We start from the raw sequence: 25,098 nt of genomic DNA on the forward strand, positions 1-25,098 counted from the left end.
GCTGCTCAAGGTCACTACAACTAATGAGCCTAAAAAGGCCAGCTGAATTTTTAAAACGCTTTATTATTCTTTTTGTTCCAGCAGTTTAATTACAACACTTATTGTTTATATTTTTCAATAAAAAATATATTTTTTCTATCAATCATTATTAACACCAGGGATAGGGGAAAATCAGTGTATTTATAGCCATGGACGTCATTTAGGGGTCTTTGCGAACCCAGGCAGTGCATTTGAGACCCCTGGCTTCAGAAGTGGCAAAATCAGTGCCAAAAACACAGGGGCAGCTTGTCCTTATGGATATTGCTTGATGCTCCAATCTCATTGTTTTTTGTCAACTTTTATTACACTTACAGTGAATAATAACATATTGGCCCATATTTATACTTTTTGACGCTAAACTGCGCTAACGCAGTTTAGCGTCAAAAAATTTTGCGCCGTCTAACGCCATTCTGAAGCGCCATGCGGGCGCCGTATTTATGGAATGGCGTTAGCCGGCGCAAGCAGACCGGCGCTGCCTGGTGTGCGTGGAAAAAAACCACGTAGACCAGGCAGCGCCGGCGTTGGGCAAAAATGACGTTAGGGCGTCTTAAAATGGGGCAAGTCAGGTTGAGGGAAAAAAAAAGTCTTAACCCGACTTGCGCCATTTTTTAACGACGCCCATCCCCCATCAACATGACTCCTATCATTGTAAAGATAGGAGTCATGCCCCCTTGCCCAATGGCCATGCCCAGGGGACTTCTGTCCCCTGGGAATGGTCATTGGGCATAGTGGCATGTAGGGGGGCACAAATCAGGCCCCCCTATGCCAAAAAAAATTATAAAAAAAAAAAAAAAAAAATACTTACCTGAACTTACCTGAATGTCCCTGGGGTGGGTCCCTCCAGCCTTGGGTGTCCTCCTGGGGTGGGCAAGGGTGGCAGGGGGGGTCCCTGGGGGCAGGGGAGGGCACTCTGGGCTCATTTTGAGCCCACTTGTCCCTTAACGCCATGCCTGACCCAGGCGTTAAAAAGCGGCGCAAATGCGCCGTTTTTAGCCACGCCCACTCCCGGGCGTCTCTTTTGCCCGGGAGTATAAATACCACGTAAAGGCCTGGGAGTCATTTTTTAAGACGGGAACGCCTCCCTTGCATATCATTAACGCAAGGAAGGGGTTCACGCTAAAAAATGACGCACATTCCGGGAACTTTGGCGCTAGACGCCTCTAACGCCATAGTATAAATATGGCGTTAGTTGGCGTTAGTTTAGCGTCGAATTTGCGTCGAAAAAAACGACGCAAATTCGGCGCAAACGGAGTATAAATACGGGCCATTATTCACTATTAGTATAGTACAAATGGAGTACAAAAAGTTTAAATATGACCCTGCCTTGCAGCCGAGGTAAGTAAAAGATGGTTTTAAATGTATTATGTCTGCATGAGTGCAGGTGAGAGTGTGTTTATGTGATGAAGAATGTGTGTATGTGTGATTGTGTGTGTATGCTGGAGCATGTGTGAGTGAATGTAAAGTTCAAATGATGTTTGATGTGTCTTCCACTACCCCTGGCTTTTTGACGTTCATGTTTATAGCGTTTCCAACTCCATTAAGATAAAGGGCCTGATTACGACCTTGGCGGATGAGATATCTCGCCCACTGTTTTACAAGTTCCACAAGATATAATGAAACTTGTAATACGGCGGATGGGATATCTGTCACTTTTGTGACGGAGTATCCCATCCGCCAAAGTCGTAATCCGGCCCAAAGTTCCTTTATTGCTCGGAGACAGAGACAGAAACGGTAACAGACAAGATAATTTTTAATCCATGTGCTCACATCGTTTTTTTTGCAACATTATATGCGTCAATAGAAAGTTAAAATTATGCAGAAGGGTCGACAAAATTATGCACTGAGAAAAGGCAAATTATGGAGCATAAGGCTGCAAAATCTATGACTGGATTATTTTGTTATGTTTGCCATTTTACTATCTACTACTACTATCTTGCGTTGTAACTCTTTATTGCTCGTGCACCATCTGAATACCTTTTGCAAATGACGTTCCCTTTTGTAGAACCACATTTTGGTGTTTTTTTTAGTAACGTTTGATATAGAAACATGTTTGTTGGGGTGCAATCTGCAAATTATGCAGTTGTTGTTGAATTATATTGGAAATTAAGCAAACCCGTAATTAGGCAGAATTCCGGTGGACATAATACGTCAGTCCTATCATGTCCCATTATGAGATGTTAATTTGTAAATAACAGTTATTCAGTCCATTACATAGCAACCACTACATCAGTTATCCGAAATTTTTCCTGAGACTGATGTATAGGATGCTACATAACAGATTGTGCACCAGGGGCCCTATTACACATAGAGGATGCTTTCTCTGTATGCACCGTGGCACACCTTAAAACAGATGTGACTGGCACAAACAGAGGAAGTGCACCCTATTACATTGAATGTGCTGCACCCCAGGCTAGTTGTGAACTCACGCTGCCCTGAGAAAGGTGCATTGAAATGAAAAACAAAGTGATTTTGAAGCAGCCGCTCTGTGTTTCACTGTTCAAGCAACCTGCCTGCACTTCTAAGGGGGATTAGAGATCCCCTTGCAGGAGTGTGCAGTGAGTGACTTCAACTGTCTGAAAGGGGATGTCTGGGGAGGGGGACCAACCTTTAAAGTGGCACAATTTGAGCATGCCTCCTGACAGCTTCTTTGCCTCTGCGACCAAGTCTACAATACGGCACAGGGCAAAGGTAAAGGAATTCCCACATTTGCATGGGGCCATGTCTGGTGATAGCGCTGGTGCTGTATGGGTGCCGGCACAATCTGTATTACAGAATTGGAAGCACAATCATTTGTGGCACTTTCTGTAATATTAAGGTGTTCCAGGGATGCACAAAGTGGGTGCACATGCCCGTTATGTCCCCAGGGCACTTTGTATAATACTTCCCCAGGTGTGAATGAAATTGGCCCCGAACTATGGAAAGACATTCATAAAAAAGAGTATTTAGCAGGGCCATTGGAATTATGCAATTCTGTGTCTTCTATTTTTCTCACATAATTATGGATTTGCTGCTTTTTCCACAAAATTCATTATCTGTTGTATAATCTGTAGATTGTAACAAGAAAAATTGTTTCCAGCTCAAACGAATCAAAACTTACGAAAAACCTGGTGGCATAAGTTTGCAAGCAGTGAAAGGCCTCTTTCCAAAATGTAACTTGTCTTCTTTTGGTTGTTTTTTTTTGGTCAATACATTCACACTAATAAAGTGAAACATTTGCCCAGAGGGTATTACCATGTGTAAGAAAAATTAAATAATGAAGTAATACATATATAAAAAATGTGCTTCATAATGCCACTTTAATTTGCTGTTACTTGCTGCATAATTTGGTGCTTCCCTGCTGCATAGTTAAAGTAGCCCTGGTACTAAGTCAATGCCCTCATGTGATTCCTGTTTTTGGAACATCACGTGAGACACCACATGCGACTAGTGATTCTGGAAACAGAGTAATATCCTCACAAGCGATCAGCCACACAGAAGATTCTGCTCAATGTCAGAATTCTGCCACACTGCCACCGAGTGATGCACACAAAAGTTCTCTAGGGAGCTTAACTATTAATGGTGGAAAGACACCACAGAGTACCAGCTAATGAATGCATGAGCGCAAACTATCTTTTCCCACACACAAGGTCTTTGGAGCATGCATGCTGTCGCAGGTAGTGGGAGGCTTCCCTGCATGTTGAAAATAAAACCAGATGAGCAACTGGAATGTCTCCGCTTGCATGTTTGGAGCACTGCTTAATTCGAGCCGGGGGTTGCTGGAAGGTGGGTGCACAGGCACTCATTTTGAGGGACCGGAACTTATTTTTCTCATGTGACATTTCTTGAGAGTAAGAGAGGGAAAACACACAAAGCAGAAACAGTGAAAGAGACAGATGGGAAATCGTCAATTATGGAGAAAGCAGGAACCTGCATGAGTAAAATAAAGGGGCAGCAATGGCTGGTAGTGGATTAAAAAGTACATATGAGACAATGCACCCTTACTATTTGGTGCGCTGACATTCGATTGTACGGTTGTGGGCTTCTGGACAGAGGTTTGGGCACCAGCACTCATTCTTTTACAAATTAAGCACTGGTGTGGGGAGCCCATTCATAGATCTACCACACTGCTGACTTAGGCCGCACTGGCTCAAGCAAGCAGAGAAAATTTGCCCAACTGCTGCTGAACAATAAACAGTGTTGCCAAAACAGGCTGTCAGCTGGGCGTACATTGTATCGTTCTCCCCCTGTGGTCCCTGTACAGCTTTTTGGCTACAGGGATTTATTAAAAAAAGGAAAGAATCGGCAAGCATTAGTCAGTAGTTAATTTTGTGATGCCAAGTAGGTGCCTAGACATCTGCACAGCTGGACTTCCTGGCACTTCTACTTTTCAAACTAAGCAAGCCATCAGAGGAAACAAACAGAACAAGTTTCTCAGCTCCACAAAAATAGGAAAGTTTTTGGAAGAAAATTTGTCTGACAATAAAAGAAAAACAAGGAAAGACAGCACCACAGCTTGCTGCATGTTATCATGCCTTTTGTTTTTAGTAAAAGCAAGAAAACGTATGTACCTTTTTATTCAGTTCATGCAATGTACCATATGTCTGCAGGTGCCCGTGTATGCTTAATAATATGTGTAAATTATTACCAAATGGAATGCCACGCATTCTCCTCAAGCTTGAAAGACGATGTTTTTTTGGTAAGACATGCAAGCCTTCCATCATATGCAGTGCTGGTAACATGTATGTGTTTGCATCAGCGATTAACCCACAGATTTGTGCACCTAAATAAGACGTTGTGGTCTGCAGGTCAAAAAGGGCTTCTGCAAAAATGTTTGCGCACTCTGGTTTGCTTTTATTTTTCAAACATGTTACCTGCAAGCTACATTCAGTGCTCTGCCACAGGCACCTTAAGCCTCTAAGATAGATTTTATGATGATTCAAGCTTGTGGTCAGCTTTTTAGAAACAGGTCTTTGTGGAAAGTGTGTTAACCACCTGCTTGCTGTTCAGTATGATGCCATCAGCTTGCTTTCCTTAAAATACACTCAGAGTTACTATGATTTGTGCATCAGGTGCCTTACTGAGCTAACGATACACATTGACAGCAGCCATACCTGGTTACGTATATTGAATGGTTAATGTTCCTACAGTACCGGGTAAACTCATGGCAAACCGCAGCAACTGGTATGAAAAAACACAATGACCCATATTTATGAAAAGTGGCATGTCAGAGCTGATGCACAACTTTTTCTGCGCCCCCTACCGGCACCTAACGACACCATGGTTGCACTGTATTTATAATACAGCACACCATGGCTGTCGTTAGCACAATAGACTCAAAGATTTTGATGGCATTTTGGTGCATTGCTACACTAGTGTCAAACATTTTTACGCTAGTGCGCAAAGTGCTCGGAGGCCCATCGGTTTCTCTGGGTGCATCATTTTAACGCCTGCTATGAGTAGGCATTAAAAATGACTCAAAAAATGGTGCAGTGAAATCTGTTACATTTCAATGTGCCATTTTTAACAGCCTCCTAGTATCGGAATGCATCCCTGCATACATTATACTTGATGCAGGCATAACGTGGCACAAAGGGTTACAACGTGGCGTAACGTATGCATTGTGCCACTGTTAGAAATGGGGTTTCTGGTTGGCTAGGGTATGCACCTCAGCTAGGCAGAACTTACCCACTCTAGTCAGGGCAAGGGAGTTACATGTCCAAGATAACCCCTGCTCGCCCCCTTGGTAGCTTGGCACGAGCAGTCAGGCTTAACCTGGAGGCAATGTGTAAAGCGTTTGCACAACACACACACACATGTGACGCAATATCCCCACCACAAAGGAAACACAACACCAGATTATATGAAAGTATACTGTATTGTACACAACGCAATTATCAGACCAAACATCACATATCAGTACTATCCTGCTACCTTAGCAGTTGTCAGAACGTTACACATTAGTTACTCTGCAAATTAGCAGTAGTCACACATAACACACAGGTTACTCAGTATTCTGCAACATAAGCAGTAGTCAGGAAACACGTTATCACATTAGAATACTTGTCATAAGAATATCATAAAACGCCGATAGCAGGAACATTAGAAAACATATGGCAAGTTAGAAAAACATATTAGCAAGCATGTCCATAAAAGGAACATTTGAATTCACATATGTAAAAACATCAAAAACGCAGGTAGGTAATATATGAATCAAACAAAAGTCTGTAGAAAGAACTTTGGATTGCAACTATATTGGTCCTTTAAACAGTACCTGGTTGGATGAAGGCACCTCCAGTGCTTAGAAGGTGAACAATGGGGCCCCGGCACTCCTATGCACAAAACGGGGGCCTCCCTTATACTCTGGGGTCAGAGGAGGGCGACATGCACCTCCTCTCTTTTATAGACAGGGGACTGTGATTACTGGGGGCCCCCCAGGGCCTCAACCAGCCCTCACAAGGGGGGTCAAAGCCAGCAAAAACAACTTACGGCAGGAGGGGGGCACCACGCCCCCCCTCCGGTTTAATGACAGGCCCCTACCAGGACCTGCGATCTCTGGGGGCCCCCCCGGGCCTCCACTGGCCCTTCCACCAAGGGGGGGGGCCACAATAATGCCCGTTTTACCTAACAGCAGAAAAGGAGTGTCCTGCTCCTAACGCAGAGGCCAGAAGAAAGGGTGCACTCCCCGCACCTTCCCCTGGTCCTGCCGTGAAGCCACAAGAAGATCAGACCCCTCCTGGGGCCCGAGCAGACACTCGTCTGCACCCGATGTGGTGCGCGAGTGTTCTTCCAGCTTCCCGGCCCGCTGCCGTGATCCTATTGGAAGGGGCACAATGCAGCAAGGAGGCTGCGAGCTCCCAAGGCTCCATAAGCACGCAGCTATCAGCGCTATGGCAGCCCGAAACCACGGAGAAGCACCCCTCGTGAAGAAATGGATGCAGGGGTCAGGGGCCACAGCACCCTGCCCCTGTGGAGCAGAATCTTAAGACAAGGTCCTCAGGTGGAGGGCCCAGCTACAGGCCAGCACATGGGAAAGGCAGCAAGTGGCAAGTCCTTCACAGTGACCAGGCAGGTCACAGGTCAGCACAGCAGCAGCAGTCCATGGTGGTTCCTGGTGAGTCCTTTCAGCCTTTGGTGTCCAGTTCCAAGATGATTCCAAGAGTCTCCAAATTGTGGGGAAAATTCACCTGTACTTATAGTCAGTTCTTACAGTGTTTTACAATGGTAGGAAGAGGAGGTTCCAGCCAGTTACAACTGGTTCTGGGAGTGCCCCTCTCTCCTTTCAGCACAGGCTCCAAACATCATTGGGGGGTTAACGACCCTATTATGTGAGGCCAGGGCACAGTCTTTACAAATGCAGGTGTGCCCCGCCTCTCCCTTCTCTCAGCCCAGGAAGACTATTCAGTATGCAGATGCACCACTGTGACACCTCCACCCTCCCTGTGTACACGCTGTCTGAAAAGTATGCACAAAGCCCCAACTGTCACTCTGCCTAGACGTGGATTTGAGTCAAGCTACAAAACACCAGAGTCATAAGCACAGATAAATGCGCACTTTCTAGAAGTGGCATTTCTGTGATAATAATAAAAAATACACCCACACCAGTAAGCAGCATTTATTATCACCATCACAACCATACCAAACACGCCTACGCTACCCCTCATAAATCAGACAACCCCCTTACACATAAGGCAGGGTATTTCTAAAGCAATCCTATGAGAAGGCAGCACTCACAGCAGTGAGACACCAAGTTAGGCTGTTTGTCACTACTAGGACAGGCCATGCAATATGGCACATGTCCTGCCTTTCTACATACATGGCACCCTGCCCATAGGGCTAGCTACGGCGTACCTTAGGGGTGACTTACATGTAGTAAAAGGGGAGTTCTGGGCCTGGCAAGTAAATTTAGATGCCAGGTCCCTGTGGCAGAAAACTGTGCACACAGGCCCTGCTCTAGCAGGCCTGAGACAGATTTGAAAGTCTACTTCAGTGGGTGGCGCAAGCAGCGCTGCAGGCCCACTAGTAGTATTTAATTTACAGGCCCTAGGTATAGAGATACCACTGTACAAGGGACTTATAGGTAAATTAAATATGCTAATTAGGTATAAGCCAATCATACCAACTTTAGATGGGAGAGCACCTGCACTTTAGCACTGGTCAGCAGTGATAAAGTACTCAGAGTCCTAGGGCCAACAGCGAGAGGTCAGAAAAACTAGGAGGAAGGAGGCAAAAAGACCGGGGATGACCCTGCGTAAGGCAAAAAGTCCAACAGCCACTTTGTAATTATTGTGCAGGGAAAAGGCCACTTTAGCACTGTGTTAGTTTAAAAAAAATATGCTAAGACAGTGGTAAGGCGATGCAAGGGTCTCCTAAATATGCCTCTATAAGTGGTACAGTGTGAGCGTGTGTGTGTGTGTGTGCGTGTGTGTATGGATTATGATGTAAGGCCAGTTGATAACTACATGAGCAACTCACACTAGTGTTATTAAAACTAGATATAACCAGAAGAGCTTTCAGTTGAGCAGAAATAATTTGGAAGTCAAATCAGATTTTGATGACTGGAAAGCTTATGGAACAAATGCAACAAATGTGTGTTTTCTTGAAGAGATGCCTTTTAAACCATATCAGAAACAGACACAGGGCTTTTTGTTAGATATGTCAAATATATTACTGGGTAGGGGTATTGGTACATCATGTATGGTTATGTCTTGACACTCTGTGCTACCTTGAGGGAAGAAGATACAAACTCCAGGTGAACTTTTAGAGAAGCAACTGCACATTATGAACTCTCCCCACTTTGTAAGGCTAGTGCTACCTCATGCATCAATAGTTTTTTTCCACTTTTATCAAATCTATGACTGTGCCCACGATAAGGAAGGGTACAGGCTCCAGTGTAGGGTATGGTACAGCAGATTTAGTGATTGCATGGCCTTTGAACTCAGTTAATAACATCTGTAGATCACAATAGATGCAAAGAAAAATATCCAGGTGCTTTCCTTCTCCCCACAAACACCAATTTGTAGGAAAAGCTTGGAAAAACTGTCTCTATCATCATTAAATTCCTGTCTTCAGGTTGTGCTTTGGTTTTATCATTAGGGTCAAGAAACTCTCTGGCATTACCTGTATTCGATAAATATGATATATATAAAAAGGGATAGCCCAAAAGAGGGTGGGCATACTTCTATCTCCCATGGATAGTAGCCAATATTGAAGTGAAATTGAAATGCCTTCTGCTGCCAGTACATAGGCCGTGGTAGGTCCTTCGCTATGGCGGAGGAGCGTCGCCCCCACCAGCAGTAGCTGCAAACCTTTTATAATAAAACAACAATAAGCTATGTTTATTATCATTTTAATGTAAAAGGGGTGTGGCCATGGGGTGTGACAGGGACAGAGGGGGTGTGCACAGCATTCCTCTCAGTGTGCATGTGTATTTGTCCGGCCGTCTTGGGCCGGCCAAACACACATGCACACTGTGCTCTCTCCAACACGGCACTGTGTTGCCTGGTTGGAGAGAGCAGACTGAGACTCCCACTCTGCCTCCGGGTGCCAAACCAGGGCACTCCTGGCAATCCTAATGATGTTTTCATGCTCCCAGCAGCATGAAAGCAGCATTAGGATTGGCCACAGCCTGTGCCTGCTGTGAGGGCTGAGGAGCGGAGCAGTGCAGTGGAGGCAACGAGGTAGGTATGTTTAAAAAAAAGAAAATGTGTTGTTTCTCCTTCCAGACTGCCACGCGCGCCGAAGCCCTGCCCCTCTTCCTCCACGAGCCATGACTGTACATAGAATGGGTGGTGATCCAGTGGCAGAAAAGACTATAGGCTACACAGTCTGCAGTTAATTAGCACTGATACATCTCCAGGAATCAGAAGAGAGACTTCGCTAGTTGCTTGTTTAATAAGAGGATCAGTGCGAAAACCACTCTACTTGGCTGTCTCCTTCATGATTTGTTTTTTTATCTTTTCATTTTGCAGGGGGAAAGAGGTCCTTTATATAGGACAAGAGATGTGAAGAAGGGAACAGCTGCAGCTATCCATCACTGTCTGCCCCCAAAAATGGATAAATTGCCCAGCGTTGTTACTGGGGTCACACACTGTGCAGTAACAGAGGTGTAACAGAGCTTCCTGTAGCTCCCACAGTGTAGTGGGACAGGGTTCCTTGTTTTAGAGGAGACCCCCTCACCCACTAAGCCATGCCATTGCATGCGTTGCAACATGTGTGCAATGGCATAGAATAGGAAATTGTTAAACAGTCAGAAAAGCCACTCTGCTTTCAACAGCAGGCCCCTACAGCATAGGAGGATGCCCAACTGTTCAGGGGGCCCAAACTGAGCCGAAGACCAACGAATATCTGTGCAACGGGTGAGATTCTGGGGTCCCTCCAAATTCTGCAGAGGAGCCCTGTTAGACTTTTCATCCTTGGCGTGGTCTCCCTTAACCTCTTGCCTCTGTCTCTCAAGTTGTTGATGTATGCTGGACTTTGATTTTGCTATTTTTGTTACTGGGCACTTTACCACTGCTAACCAGTGCTAAATTGCAAGTGCTCCTTTACAAAATGTGTATGTAATTGTCTTATCCATGATTGGCATATTTGATTTACTAGTAAGTCCCTAGAAGAGTGCACTAGAGGTGCCAGGGCCTGTAACTCTATTGCTACCAGTGGGCCTGCAGCACTGGTTGTGCCAACCACACAAGGAGCTCTGTAATCATGTCTCAGACCTGCCATTGCAGTGTCTGTGTGTGCAGTTTTAACTGTAAATTTGACTTGGCAAGTGTACCCATTTGACAGGCCTAAACCTTCCCTTTTCTTACATGTCAGACACCCTTAAGGTAGGCCCCAGGTAGCCCCAAGGGCAGGGTGCAGTGTACGGTTAAGGTAGGACATATAGGCCCTCATTTCAACGTTGCCGCCCGCCAAGTTGAATCCGCTGCGCGGTCACCAATGCGGCCGCACTCCTGCGGTGGCCATTTGGAGATCCCCACTGGGCACGGTGGGGATCTCGGCCGCAACACGGGAGCCAGCTCCAAAAGGAGCCGGCGGTGTTGCGGCGGTGCGATGGGTGCAGTTGCACCAGTCGCGCTTTTCACTGTCTGCTGTGCAGACAGTGAAAAGCTCCATGGGGCCGTGGCGGGTGGCTGGGACCAATGTGGCGGGAAACCGCCGGTCCCGGCGGTGCGACTGCGACGCTTCCGCTGCGGTCGTAATCCCATGGGAAGCACCACCAGCCTGTTGGCGGTGCTTCCATTGAAACAGTCCTGGCGGTCTTTGACTGCCAGGGTTGTAATGAGGGCCAAAGTAATGCGTTTTATATGTCCTGACAGTGAAATATGGCTAAATTCGTTTTTCACTATTGCAAGGCCTGTCCCTCTCATAGGTTAACATGGGGGCTACTTTTAAATCTGACTAAAGTGTAGATTCTCTTTGGGTGAGGATGGACATGTAGAGTTTGGGGTCTCTGAGCGCACAATTTAAAAATACATCTTTTAGTAAAGTTGGTTTTCGGATTGTGTGTTTGAAAATGCCACTTTTACAAAGTGAGCGCTTTCTTGCTTATACCATTTCTGTGACTCTGCCTGTTTGTGGATTCCCTGTCTGGGTCAGTTTGACAGTTGGGCTGGTTGCACCTCACACCAGACAGTGACACAAAGGGAGCTGTGGTGTAGCCTGCATATCCTGATGAGCCATCTGTGCTAGGAGGGTGAGGAGGAGTGGTCACTCACACCTGAAAAGGCTGTGCCTGCCCTCACACAATGCAGTCTCCAACCCCCTGGTGAGTGTCTGGGGCCTGGCCTGGGCAAGGCACGATTTCACATTTAAAAACAGAGACTTTGCTTTGAAGTAGGCCTACTTTAAAGGAGAAATTGGGTATAGAAAGGGCACCCAAAACCACAGACTAGAGACCACATCTGGAAACCAAGAGGAACCTCTGCCTAGAGAACAGCTGAAGAGCTGAGGAAGAAGAGCTGCCCTGCCTGTGACTATGCTTTGTGGAGCTATCCTGCAGTTGATGCTTCTACCAGAGTAAGAGGACAAAGACTGGACTTTGCGTGCCTTCCATCTTGTGAAGATCTCCAAGGGCTTGATTTAGAGCTTGCCTCCTGTTGTTTGAAGTCTCAGGGACAGCAAAGACTTCTCTCTGCCAGCAACTGGAGTCTCTGGAGAGACTCCTACTCTGCCCTGTAGTGTCCATCCAGTTCCTGGGACCCTGAAAGGAGAAACTGGCAGCCTAAGAGGAAGAAATCCAAGCACAGAACGCTGTGCGGGGAAAAGATCGACGCAACTCCTATCTGTGGCTGGAAAATCAATGCGCCGCAGGCTTTGCAGCTGAAAATCAACGCTCGACTGCCACACGACGGAAGAATCGACGCACGAAGCTGGAGAAATGACGTGCAGCATCGGTGACGGAGGCTGGTGAGATCGCAACCTGCGCTGCTTGGTTTTCGGATCATCGTGCTGCTGGATTTCCGACACAAACACCGCTGGGCGTGTAAAAACAATGCAAGGCCTGCCCGGACCCGAGAGTGCTGACCGGATCGATGCATCGCTCTCCTCCGGAGAGAAGAAACAACGTGCCCGACCTGGCGAAAGGGGAAACGACGCAAGGTCTCGCTCATGAGTGAAATAGACGCATCGCAAGCCCTTTTTTGACGCACCCAAGGTACATTTTCACACTAACAGTGTTAGTGTGTGTTTAAAACTACATGAAGACTATTTTTGCTTTTTAATTGATAACTTGATTTGTGTATTGTGGATTTTTGTTGTTTTGGTCTTGTTTTGTTTAGATAAATATTTCCTATTTTTCTAAACCTGTGTTGCGTCATTTTGTAGTGTTTTCATTAAGATACTGTGTGTGTTGGTACAAATGCTTTACACCTAGCACTCTGAAGTTAAGCCTACTGCTCATGCCAAGCTACCAAGTGGGTAAGCAGGGATTAGCTGAGGGCGATTCTCTTTTACCCTGACTGGAGTGAGGGTCCTTGCTTGGACAGAGGGTAACCTGACTACCAACCACAGACCCTAATTCTAACATACCCCATCATTTTGCATTACGGCACTGGGCACTACAGTATTCAGTTTCGTCTGGATTGACAGTACCATTTTTTCTGTTTGCTTATGTGTTACAACTCCATATGTTTTATTGTATTGTGGCATTTGTATACTGCATACTGCCTCTCTGTGGGATGGTATCACACTTATCCATGTGGGTAGAGCTATTTTGTGTGGATGTATGGCTGAAGGTGTGTTGTCTTTTCTTTGAACCTATGTAAGAAAGGATTCCATTTCGTATGTCATGACGAATGAGGGTCAGTTATGTGTTGTGGGATGTGGTGCTTTGCGGTGCAAAGGATGTGGAATTGTGAGAGATGGACACACAGTTGTAGGTCTGGCATTGGCAAGACCTATTGATTTTACTAAATATGTATTGTTTACTTGCATATAGGGTATTTCAGCCACCTGTCTTCATCCATTGGTCTGTTGTTATGTCATTTACATTTTGCTTTCGCCCACTACAGCATAAAGCATGTGGCAATGGGTCAGCCTACTTAAGCCACTAAATAACTTCACTTGAGCGACTGCATTTTGGTTTCTCACAAGGGGCACATCCACATACAGGGTATTTCCCTTCAGTTTCAGTGTTTTTGTTTTCACTCTATAATTACTTAGTGGTGTCTTTGTGTTTAGAGTTTGATGTGGTAGCAGGATGCTTCTGATGCACATTCCATCTTTATCAGATCCCATCTCTTTCCGATGCTGTTGTAAATTCCTTTTGGAGTGTTTTGCTTTTCTGACTGGTGTTATTTCACAGAATACTAAATAGTACCCATTTAAAACTGTTCTGTATTAAATTGTCCTCTTTTTTTCTTTCTATACTTCTTTCTGTTCTTTCTTTCTTATTTTCTTTCCTTCCTTCTTTGTTCTGTTAGACCTGGCATCCTCCTTGTGGTTTCCCTAACCTTTTTCTTTTAGACCTCCTGGTTTTGCTGACTTTGTTTTTGCTAGCCTTACGATTCTGCACATTTTACCACTGCTAACCAGTGCTAAAGTGCTTTTACTTTTTCCCTAAAACGTGGTAACAATGGCTTACCCCCAATTGACATTTTTAATTGTACTTATAAGTCCCTATTAGTGTAGACTACATGGGCCCAGGTCCTAAGATAGGCCTTATACAGCCTTAAGGGGAGGGTGCAGTGTATCTAAAAAGTTGGACATGTACTTTTAATGCTTTACATGTCCTAGTAGTGAAAAACTCTTACATTTGTTTTTCACTACTACAAGGCCTGTCTCACCCATAGAATAACATTGGAGCTACCTTACTACCCCTGATAGAATACATTTTTAAATAGAAAGAGATACCCCCCAACCCCCCAAGTTTGGCATTCCTAAAATGACAATTTAAAATCCTAACATAGTGAAGTTGAATTTTAAATTGCAATTCTGAAAATGCCACTGTTAGAGAGTTGCCATTTTCTCACTTTAGCCATTTGGTGCCTACTGCCTGTCTCTGATCACTTGTATGGGGTGGGGTGACAGCTGGGCTTTGTGTATTCCTCCTAGACAGCCGCACACAATGGGAGCTGAGGTGTGATCTGCTGGACCTGGATGGGTCATTTTGGGCAGAATGGGTGGGAGGAGTTCAGCACAGCCTCACTTACACCTGAATAGGATGCATCCTGTTCACACACAAAGTTCTGAATAATCCCCTCTAGTGAGGCTGGAGCCAGGGCAGAAAGGGCAGGGACGCTGCACTTGAAAGGCATGTCTTTGAAGCCCCCCACTTGAAAGGCCCAACTGGATATAAGTACTTGACCTCTGACACCACCACTTCAGTACACTTCTGGACCTGTGGATACCCTACCAGGAAGGAGGACTGCTGTGCTGCTTCAGGGCTTCCACTCTGCTGGACTCCTGTTTGCTGGACTCCTGCTCTGCTATGCTGACCTGTGCCTGCTGCCATCTTGCCTGGGAGCGAGAAGGATTGGACCTGATTCTCTCCAACCCAGAATCCAAAGTGGCTCCAAGGGCTAGTTGGCAGGCCTCCCTACCTGAGCTCAGGGACATAACAGACTTCCAACCACACTACTACTGCACCTTGAATCTGCCATCTGTGAGTCTGTCTGCCAAGTGGTGCCACCCTAGTCCTGGACCCCAGAAAGTGGGCCTAAGGTGTTTGGCTCAGTGTAACTGACACATCCTTTGTTGCAGTAGCAGAAGCAATGCATCATGGCTGTTACGTTGAGAAAATTGATGCATCACCTCTACTACGTGAGTCGGAACCGGTGCAGTCAGAATTGCGTCGTTTGTGTACCTCGGATCTTGAAACCAGCACATTGCTTTAGAAACCAACACTGCAGTGCTTTTCTTTGACCAAGGTCCTCGCATCCCCATTGATGGCAGCCTCATGGCCGGCTTTAAAACTCCACATCACAGCCTCTGCGCTCATCGGCACCAACACATCTCCTTGACTGGTCAGCGCATTCTTGACATAGATGCATCTGAAACTTGCAGCATAGCCTCACCGCATCTCAGAACTAACGGATCCCCGCTGTTGCGTGGGGAACATCAAAGTATATGCTCTACTGCACAGTTCGGAACTTCAACGTTCAGCAACCTTGATTTAAGGTACTTTGATTCAGCAGGCTCAACTGGATCCCTGTAGGTAGATCATGCTTCATGATCGGCCTGAACTTTTGACTTTGTCTTTGTCCGGCACAACTAGATATCCCAGGTTGGTGCTTTGGGCTTGTAAGCGCTATTTGACAGTTTATTCTTTAAATCATAACTCAAGTACTACTTATTGAATTTTTTTCGTTTTGGTGTTGTTTTTTTATTAAATTAAGTTATATTTTTCTTGCTTGGCGTGGGATCCTTTTTGTGTGGTACTTTAACTTTTGTTTTCCTTCTTTCCTTCCCTCTCTCTTTTTTCTTTTTTCTCTTTCCATCTTGCTTTCTTCCATTTTTTCTTTCTCTTTCCTTCTCTCTGTTTCTGTTTCTTTCTTTTATTTAATTATTTAGTTTTCTTATTTTCCTTCTTTCTGTTTCCTTCCTTTATCCTTCTTTCTTTCTTACCTTCTCATCTTCTTTATTTTTTGTTTTTTCTTCTCATTTTACTGCTCTTTCCTGCTTCCTTTTTTCTTCTTTCTTTCATTCTTGCCTTCCTTCATTCACTTTTCCCTTTTTCCTTCTCCCAGACCTATTGGATTTGCAAATGCATGTTATAGTTTTGGTATGCTGGCAGTTCTGATTACCTCTGCAAGTCCCCTCATTGTGCTGGGTGTCTTCTTCTATGTTCTCAATCTATGCAAATGGTAGCAGGAGGATGTTCCGAGATCTTATGGATCTGACATGGGGGAGGTAAGAGGTGTATAGAAAGAGTGAGAGAGAATCAGAGATCTGCCTGGATGGTTACAGTGGTTCTTTATATGGTTGCCATTATGAGATGTCAGGTAGGAGAATGTGGTAAGATGGTCTGTACTGTAATCAAACGTTCTTGTCATTATAGGATGTCTGTAGTCAGAGTATATAACTATTTAGGACCTTCAGGGTGGACTATGTTAGAGTTTGCTGGTGACCAGCAATTTATGGCAGATGTCTTTGCAGGCCTGGATGGACTTTATGTCAGAAACAGAAAGAGACACTTTCTGTGAGCTTGGTTACACCCTAATGTGTGTGTAAAACATTAGTTTGTGCAACAAGCCCAATTTTATGATGCTAAGGCCTAGAATAAGCCAGTAAACAGTTTTGAACATTAAGTATCTTGCTCATTTATGAGAGGTGAAGTGCTTGGAGTTCTTCACCTTGCTAGTACTATGAACTTGTGTGGAACTGGTAGTCTTAAATATACTGGAGGAGTTAGAATCCGTGTGCTCCTTGGCAGAGAGACAAACTGGATATTCCATCCTCCCCAACCTTTCAACAATGAAATGGCATCCAACATGACACATTCTCACTAGGCTTTTTTCAGTGTCTGAGTATCCCTGAGGCAGTACACAACTCAACTACTACTTGCCTTCAAGCACCTCTATCGCTCCAAACACTAAACACAGATATGATATAAGTACAATGTGATGACCCCTTGCACTTAATTCTACTAATGCAGCTAACTAGTCATGTCAGCAACACCTCTTCGAACACTTACAGGGCTTTTACAAGAGAACGCAAAATAGTGTGGGACATTATTCCCCAGACAAACGCTTTTACAGAGTTCTTTACTTGTGATGCAAAATATTTTTATGGATTTTAAAATAAGCCTGCCATTTTTAGTGATAGGAGCTAGATGGCGTAAACAAGTTGATGTCATCAGATAGTGACAAGTAGGCCCGACCTGATGTTTATGTCCGAGGCCCTGCAAAAACATTCGACAATCCTGAATACAGGGGTTTCTGCACATTGCTCTTGTTATGCGGTTCCTACAAATCAAGTAGGACTCTATATCTGATCAACATAAACCTCAGAATATAGGGACACAGCCCATATATACCCTCGGGAAATTCTGACAAGGTTTCTAGCTAGCTCACAGTGCCCCATCTGAACCCCTAAACACACCAGGGTACCACATGGCTTTCGCAACTTCGAATATGACTACTCACATTTATTGCTTAGAGTACCCAAGATTATACACAAGAAAGATGCGATAATGTCTTTTAGAACATTTATTGTGACAGTCCTATTCTCACATAAAAAAACATTAGGCAGAGCATGCCTGAAAACCAGGATTACAAAGATGATGAAAAAGATAAACAGTTCAACCATGGATTTGTGATTGTGTTGGTACACTCCTCTATGCAACTAGTTACATTACTGAGAACATAGTGGGAGCACCTTGTGCCAGATCTATTAGGAAAACCTGACCCTCCAAACCTGGGTAAGATGTACAGGGAAGCCAGGAAGATGGTCTGTTGTAATGCAGGCTATTAGTCCTATGAATTTATAAAGGTCAAATTCAGGACCACCATCAGAGTCAGCCAAACTGCAACTCAGGCACTGCGTCCCACTTTCCAGGATAACCACAGTGGAAGTGTTCCACTATTGCATATGGCGCAGAGGCAGTTTTTATAATACAAGCACCATCCGTGTCATACTTTGTCAGAGGTGCAAGCTCGGTGCTGTGATATGTCTACAAAGAGGGAGCTGTCTCCAGGGACAATCAGAATGTCTAGACATTGTGTTCTGTGTGCTCAGCCTTAGACAGAGTGTACCGACTTGACTGCATTAATGCGTACTAAGGATAAGCAACATGAAAAATCGTTTCTCAGTACATTACCACATAAATGAAAAGCCATGTAAAAGGTTACCGACAGAAAGAAATGCAAAGTGAAAAATGTGCATTTAAAAATGGAGGGTCTAAGTAGGCCCTAGCATGCTTTACTAGACTCTGCTCATGCATCCCAGTACTAATTTGGATCACAAAGGCTATTGGAGGATAGTGAGACTTTTCCATTTCTCATATATGTTTTCTGAGCATCTAGAATTATTGCAAAGCCACTTTGATGTTTGCTTTGAACCAACCATTTCTGAAAGTAAGGAATCATTATTTGTTACTAAATGGAGCAGAGTTATCACAATTAGGTTGTGCATGAGACTATGGCCCTCATTCTGACCTTGGCGGGCGGCGGAGGCCGCCCGCCAAAGTCCCGCCGTCAGGTTACCGTTCCGCGGTCGAAAGACCGCGGCGGTAATTCTGACTTTCCCGCTGGGCTGGCGGGCGGTCGCCTTCAGACCGCCCGCCAGCCCAGCGGGAAAGAGGCTTCCACGATGAAGCCGGCTCGGAATCGAGCCGGCGGAGTGGAAGCTGTGCGACGGGTGCAGTTGCACCCGTCGCGTATTTCACTGTCTGCGCAGCAGACAGTGAAATACATGTAGGGGCCCTCTTACGGGGGCCCCTGCAATGCCCATGCCAGTGGCATGGGCACTGCAGGGGCCCCCAGGGGCCCCGCGACCCCCCCTACCGCCATCCGGATCCCGGCGGTCGGACCGCCGGGATCTGGATGGCGGTAGGGGGGATCGGAATCCCCGCGGCGGTGCAGCAAGCTGCGCCGCCGTGGAGGATTCAATGGGGCGGCGGTACACTGGCGGGAGCCCGCCAGTGGTGCCGGTCCGACCGCGGCTTTACCGCCGCGGTCGGAATCCCCATTGGAGCACCGCCGGCCTGTCGGCGGTGCTCCCGCGGTCCTCCGCCCTGGCGGTCAAAGACCGCCAGGGTCAGAATGACCGCCTATATTGCAAATCATGCATTTCTGGGGTCTGTGATTGACCGAGCCACTGAATATGGAGGTAAACAATGCAGACAAATGGCCATGATTACTGAGCAAAAATGGTGAATATTCACAATTGGACCTACATTGAGTCTGATATATTATCCTCCAAAGTGGCTCTTTACTCCATCAGTCCTGGCAATAAGAAAGTCGCACAGAAGTTTCTGAAATGTGGAGATAATACACCCATAGTGTTTTAATCTACATCGGATCGACAACATTTATGATTTTTCAATAAAAACGTTAAATTGGTCTGGTAGTATACAGTCTATATAGCAGCCCCTTGAGTTTGACACATTCTCTCTTTCATTTATTTATTTATCCATACGCTTATTTCAATTGTAGCTGGAAGTGACTACAGTCTCTGTGCAGTTCCTTGCTGTGCTCTAAACTGTATTCTTAAAATAAGTCACCCTAAACGTGGATGTTGTAGGCGGGTGCGACTGTCAACCAATCCAGGTGTCTGAACATTCTAGTAATGTTGAGTGATTGAGATGGTGATCACTAGGCAACGTTGTCAGATATGCAGATAGTGATGTAGCACCTACAGTATGCAGAGTCCCAGTGTCAGGCAGGGATGGGCAGATAAATACCCCGCCTACGTCTTTGCACTGGGCGGCAGTGTTCCTAGGGATTAAAGAATGTAAGCATACATTGGCCATAGGCACAGAGAAAGAGATTGACAGTAAGTAATGCTCTTTCCCAATGATAAATCATGGAAAAAGCTAGGCAGATGTTTTTTGTTCAAATGAACCTTTGAGAAATATGACAAGGGCACAAGGAGGGATACACACATGCACACGCTCACACACGCACACCACACACAGGCATGTGGTGGACATGATGACGTGAGTGCAACTTAAAAGTCTCATGGTGATGGAGACAATGTGTGAGGTGTTTAGGATTAGTATAACTGCATGAGTGGTAAGCATAGTCAGTCGCATTTTATGTAGATGCATCTTGTGAATAGACATTGAGAGAACGCAAGTACTTCATCAGGTTGCATTGCCATAGCTGAGCATAAATATGATTAATCGAAATGCTACCCTTTATTATGTTTAAATCGAGCATTTCCATCTATGATTTTTGCCTTTCCCAATACATGTCACCGTAAAAGTGTGAAATACCAATATCTGTGACAGAGTACGTAAAAAAAACCTGCACATATCTTCAACACAAATTAATTTTTAAAAGTGAAGATTGGCGGCATCCAATATACTGGATGACGTCTCTTGCAAAGTTGTGATTAATTCCTATCACATTTACACCAAATATTCCTGACCGAACATGCTTTAAGTACCCTTTCTGCCCTAGTTTCCTAGACGGGGAAACAGTTTTAACAAAAATAATATTCCAATACTAGTCAGTTTAGAGGCCTAAGAAAATGTCCCTGGTCATTTGTCCACTTTGCCTATGCTTTAAAACATCGCCTAATTGGATGGCCAATCTTTCTGATTTCTGCAGAAGTGTCCACTTTGCATTTCTACTGAGGACAATGTGGACTAAATGGCCTGGTATTGTGTTTCAATAAACAACAAGAGAACTGTCCAGGTGTTCATTAGCTTTCGATGATCCCACATTTACACCTGAAAATTCAAGGAAATCATTATCATATATCAATGACTTTCATGCTGGGGGCATATGCCAGGAGTTTGCTATAGATGCTCATTTTCTGTATTCAGCCTGTTTCAAACTTTTCATGCAATGGCAGGTACATAGGCAAAGGAAGCAGAACATAATTTGCCCAAGGCCAAACAATTTGGTCTTAAGCAGATCCAAGATGGCAGTACAGGATTGCCCATTTAAAAGGCTGCAGTGTTCACCCTGCAACACAGGTCTAGGTACTGCCTGTGCATGGTGTGATATTAAAAGTGTATTGAGTTTCAGTCCTGTTTTTGATTCACAATTACTGCCAGCAGTTGGTTTAAATGTAAGTACCTATAATTGTTTAAACATATTGGAATATATTCAATTGGTTGCGTGTTTATGAACAGCATATTTGATACTGTGGTAAAACCAGGATTTGATGTAACATTTCATAGTTTCTTGCCTAAAACCTACTAGAGGGACCCGATCTGGTTGAGGGATGGTGCTGTTGTCGGCCCATGTGAATTAACCACCATTGGAGGTCATGCCAATAGGTTTTATAACACACACCCAATTAATTGAGCATGCTTCTATGAATTTTCAGGTAAGGGAACAAAGGTAAAAGAATATTGAGATGCCTTTTTCCTAGGCCCTGCAACATTAAGTGGTCATTGGCCAGTATCTGTGGTGGAAACTACTACTGGTCATTATCTTTGGTGAGTTCTGTGGTTGACCCCTGGTGTCCTAGGCCCTAAAATGTAATTACACTTTGATAATCAAGTTACTCTCTTAGTACATGTAGGAAAGTCCTTTTTTTTTGCCTGATCACCCCCACTCTTTCTGGATAGGTACTGGTGGTTACTGACTCTTGGCTGTGCCCTGGGTTCTGCTTACCAGTCCCAGGGCCAGTGCTCTGTGTAAAATGGATATGCAAATTAGGCTAATTATAATTGGCTAAGTTAACCTACCTATACGTCCCTAGTATATGGTAGGGCATGTAGGTTTAGGGACCACAGCATAGGTGGTGCACACCTAGGTGCATTGCTGAGGTGCCCAGTGTCATTTTAAAAGCAAGCCTGCCTTGCTGGCTGCTTTTAAATTAAAGTTATATGCAAATTCGACTTTGGAATTAAAGGTACTTCCAAAGTCTTAAACTACCTTATTTTTACATATAAGTCACCCCTAAGGTGTGCCCTATGTGCCCCTAGGGCTGGGTGCCATGTAACTATAAGCAGGGACTTTATAAAAATAGATTTATAAGCCCTGGTGAGGTAAAAACAGCCAAATTAGTTTTTCCCTCTTTGAAGTAAATGGCCTTCATAGGCTAGAATGGGCAGACTTTATTTTAATTTTTAAAGTCTCCTTAAATGTTACATACCAAGAATTTGGTATCAAATTGATTGTTATAATAAATCCCACAACTTCCAGTTGTTGGATTTAATATAACTAGTTCAGGTAAAAAGTTTAGACTTTACCTAAAAAGTTGCCAATTTCAGCTCTGCATTGTTTTTGCTGCTGTGCTCTGATTGGCCAGCCTGCAGCAGCTTCTGCCAGGCTACTTTAATGAGGTGTGAAGTGGCCTGGCTTCACACAAAGGAATGTGCTTGGGGGAGAGAATCTCCCCTCAGCAGATGGTGAGGCAGGAAGGGGGAGGGCTGCCAAACTGGTCTTCAAAGGCAGAGAAGGACATCTGGAGCACCCAGCAACACCCCCACATCCTGCAACCCCAGACAGCTAGGTGCCCCCTTGATTAGATTAGGAGAGGGCAGGAGAGGGGTGTGTTTATGATTTTTAGCCACACCAGTGGGTGGGCTCAGCCAGATCTCTCCTCCAAAAATCAGATTCATCCATTTTGGATTTTTAGAGACTGTTGCCTTCTGGGATGGATTTTTGCCACACTTCCCAGGAAGTGGTCATCACAGGGGGACGACCCTGTCCCTGTTTGGAGAACCAGGGCCCCCCTGCTTTTCACCCAGGAGCAAGGATAAAACTGGCAGACCTGCACCCACGCCTGAGATCCCCACCAAATTTCAAGAAGAAGGAACTACAAGGAGAAGAAGGACTGCCCTGCTGGACCCCTGGCCTGCACCTGGACCCTGCACTCAGAAAGACTGCACCAGCTGCACACTTGGGCTTCACCACAAGAAGGACTTTGCCTGGCTTCAACTGGTTCAAGGAGGGACTCCCTGTTTGCTACAGGTGAAAAATTGCTATCCAGAGTCCCCTGCACCAACTCCTGAAGAAAGCGACCAGCTGACCACTGTCCAGTGGCCAGAAAGGGAGTTTGCGCCAGGTGTATTCTGGGAGTTGAAGTCCGCACTTCCCAAGGACCATCACAGAACTTCTGGACCCTTGGGGTGAGCTGTGGACCCCAAAAGAACCTTAAAAGAACATCTGGGTGAAGCCCCAGAAGTTTGGAAAAGATTGGAGAATTTTTGAAAAAAAGCTCCATAAAGTGACCGACCCGATGCGGAAATTCTAGCCGGCTTGCCTCAACCGCGACCCGGCCTGACTTCGTGGTTCGTCCCGGTAAAGAAAAACATCCAAAAAAGAGACTAAGTCCGAACGTAAAAAGTTGACCGGGACCTTCCAGCCATCGTATCCGAGAAGGGCTCCACGGACGTCGGATCAAGATCCAGGTTTACCCCGGTCGAAGGATTTTCATCTCGAAAAAACGACTAAGTCCGAAGGTAAAAATCACCACCGAGGAAACCGACTTCGTGTATCCGGACAAGGGCTCCAGGAGGTCGGATCCAACTGGCAGGTTCGTCCCGGGGAAGAAAAACATCAAAAAAGAGACTAAGGCGGTCATTCTGACCCTGGCGGTCAAAGACCGCCAGGGCGGAGGACCGCGGGAGCACCGCCGACAGGCCGGCGGTGCTCCAATGGGGATTCCGACCGTGGCGGTAAAGCCGCGGTCGGACCGGCACCACTGGCGGGCTCCCGCCAGTGTACCGCCGCCCCATTGAATCCTCCAAGGCGGCGCAGCTTGCTGCGCCGCCGAGGGGATTCCGACCCCCCCTACCGCCATCCAGATCCCGGCGGTCCGACCGCCGGGATCCGGATGGCGGTAGGGGGGGTCGCGGGGCCCCTGGGGGCCCCTGCAGTGCCCATGCCACTGGCATGGGCATTGCAGGGGCCCCCGTAAGAGGGCCCCTACATGTATTTCACTGTCTGCTGCGCAGACAGTGAAATACGCGACGGGTGCAACTGCACCCGTCGCACAGCTTCCACCCCGCCGGCTCGATTCCGAGCCGGCTTCATCGTGGAAGCCTCTTTCCCGCTGGGCTGGCGGGCGGTCTGAAGGCGACCGCCCGCCAGCCCAGCGGGAAAGTCAGAATTACCGCCGCGGTCTTTCGACCGCGGAACGGTAACCTGACGGCGGGACTTTGGCGGGCGGCCTCCGCCGCCCGCCAAGGTCAGAATGAGGGCCTAAGTCAGAAGGTAACTTTTTAACCGAGGCCTCCCGCGACTTGTAGCCGAGCAGGGCTCCATCGCGGTCGGCCTGAAAGTTTGACTTTGCCCCGGTCCTGGTGCAACCAGATGACCCGATTGGCGCTTTTTGTTTCTAAGCGCTAGAAAATAATAATACTTTAAAAATTCATATCTCCGGTTCCCCTGAACCGATTTTAATCGTTTTTGTGTCATTTTAAAGATAAAAATATAAGCTATTTTTATAAATTGGTTTTGGATTTTTAAACTGTTTCCTGTGTTTTATTTAATTACTGTTTTGTGATATTTGAATGCTTTACACTTTGTCTCCTAAGTTAAGCCTTGACGCTCGATGCCAAGCTACCAAGGGTAGAGCTGGGATTAATTTACTGAGACCTAACTGTACTTATGTGGAGGTTTGTGGCTTGTTGCTAGGTGTAGGTACCTACCTGCCCTACCAATAACCCATTTTCCAACAGTACACTTGAATATATCCAAGGATGACAACAAAAGGGAGCCAAGGTTAACTCCAAGAGTAGGTATATGGAACTTCTGCATGACACCTTAATCACACTCAGTAAACAAAATTTTGGCAAGAATCTATGGGCCTGGTGTAGAGTTTGGAGGGCAGAGAAAATATCTGCCAAGGTGATGGAGTAAATTACTTTGTCGCCCTAACAGACATCCCATCAACAAAATTTAGAGATGTCTGCAGGTCCTGCTGACATGTCTTAACATTGTCAGGAATTTTGTGACAGTGGTTTCTGTCAATATTGGAAACATTTTCATGGACAGCTTCATCAACCATGGTGGT

Source organism: Pleurodeles waltl, chromosome 8 (genome assembly GCF_031143425.1).
Source record: "Pleurodeles waltl isolate 20211129_DDA chromosome 8, aPleWal1.hap1.20221129, whole genome shotgun sequence".
In the NCBI taxonomy this organism is placed as follows: Eukaryota; Metazoa; Chordata; class Amphibia; order Caudata; family Salamandridae; genus Pleurodeles; species Pleurodeles waltl.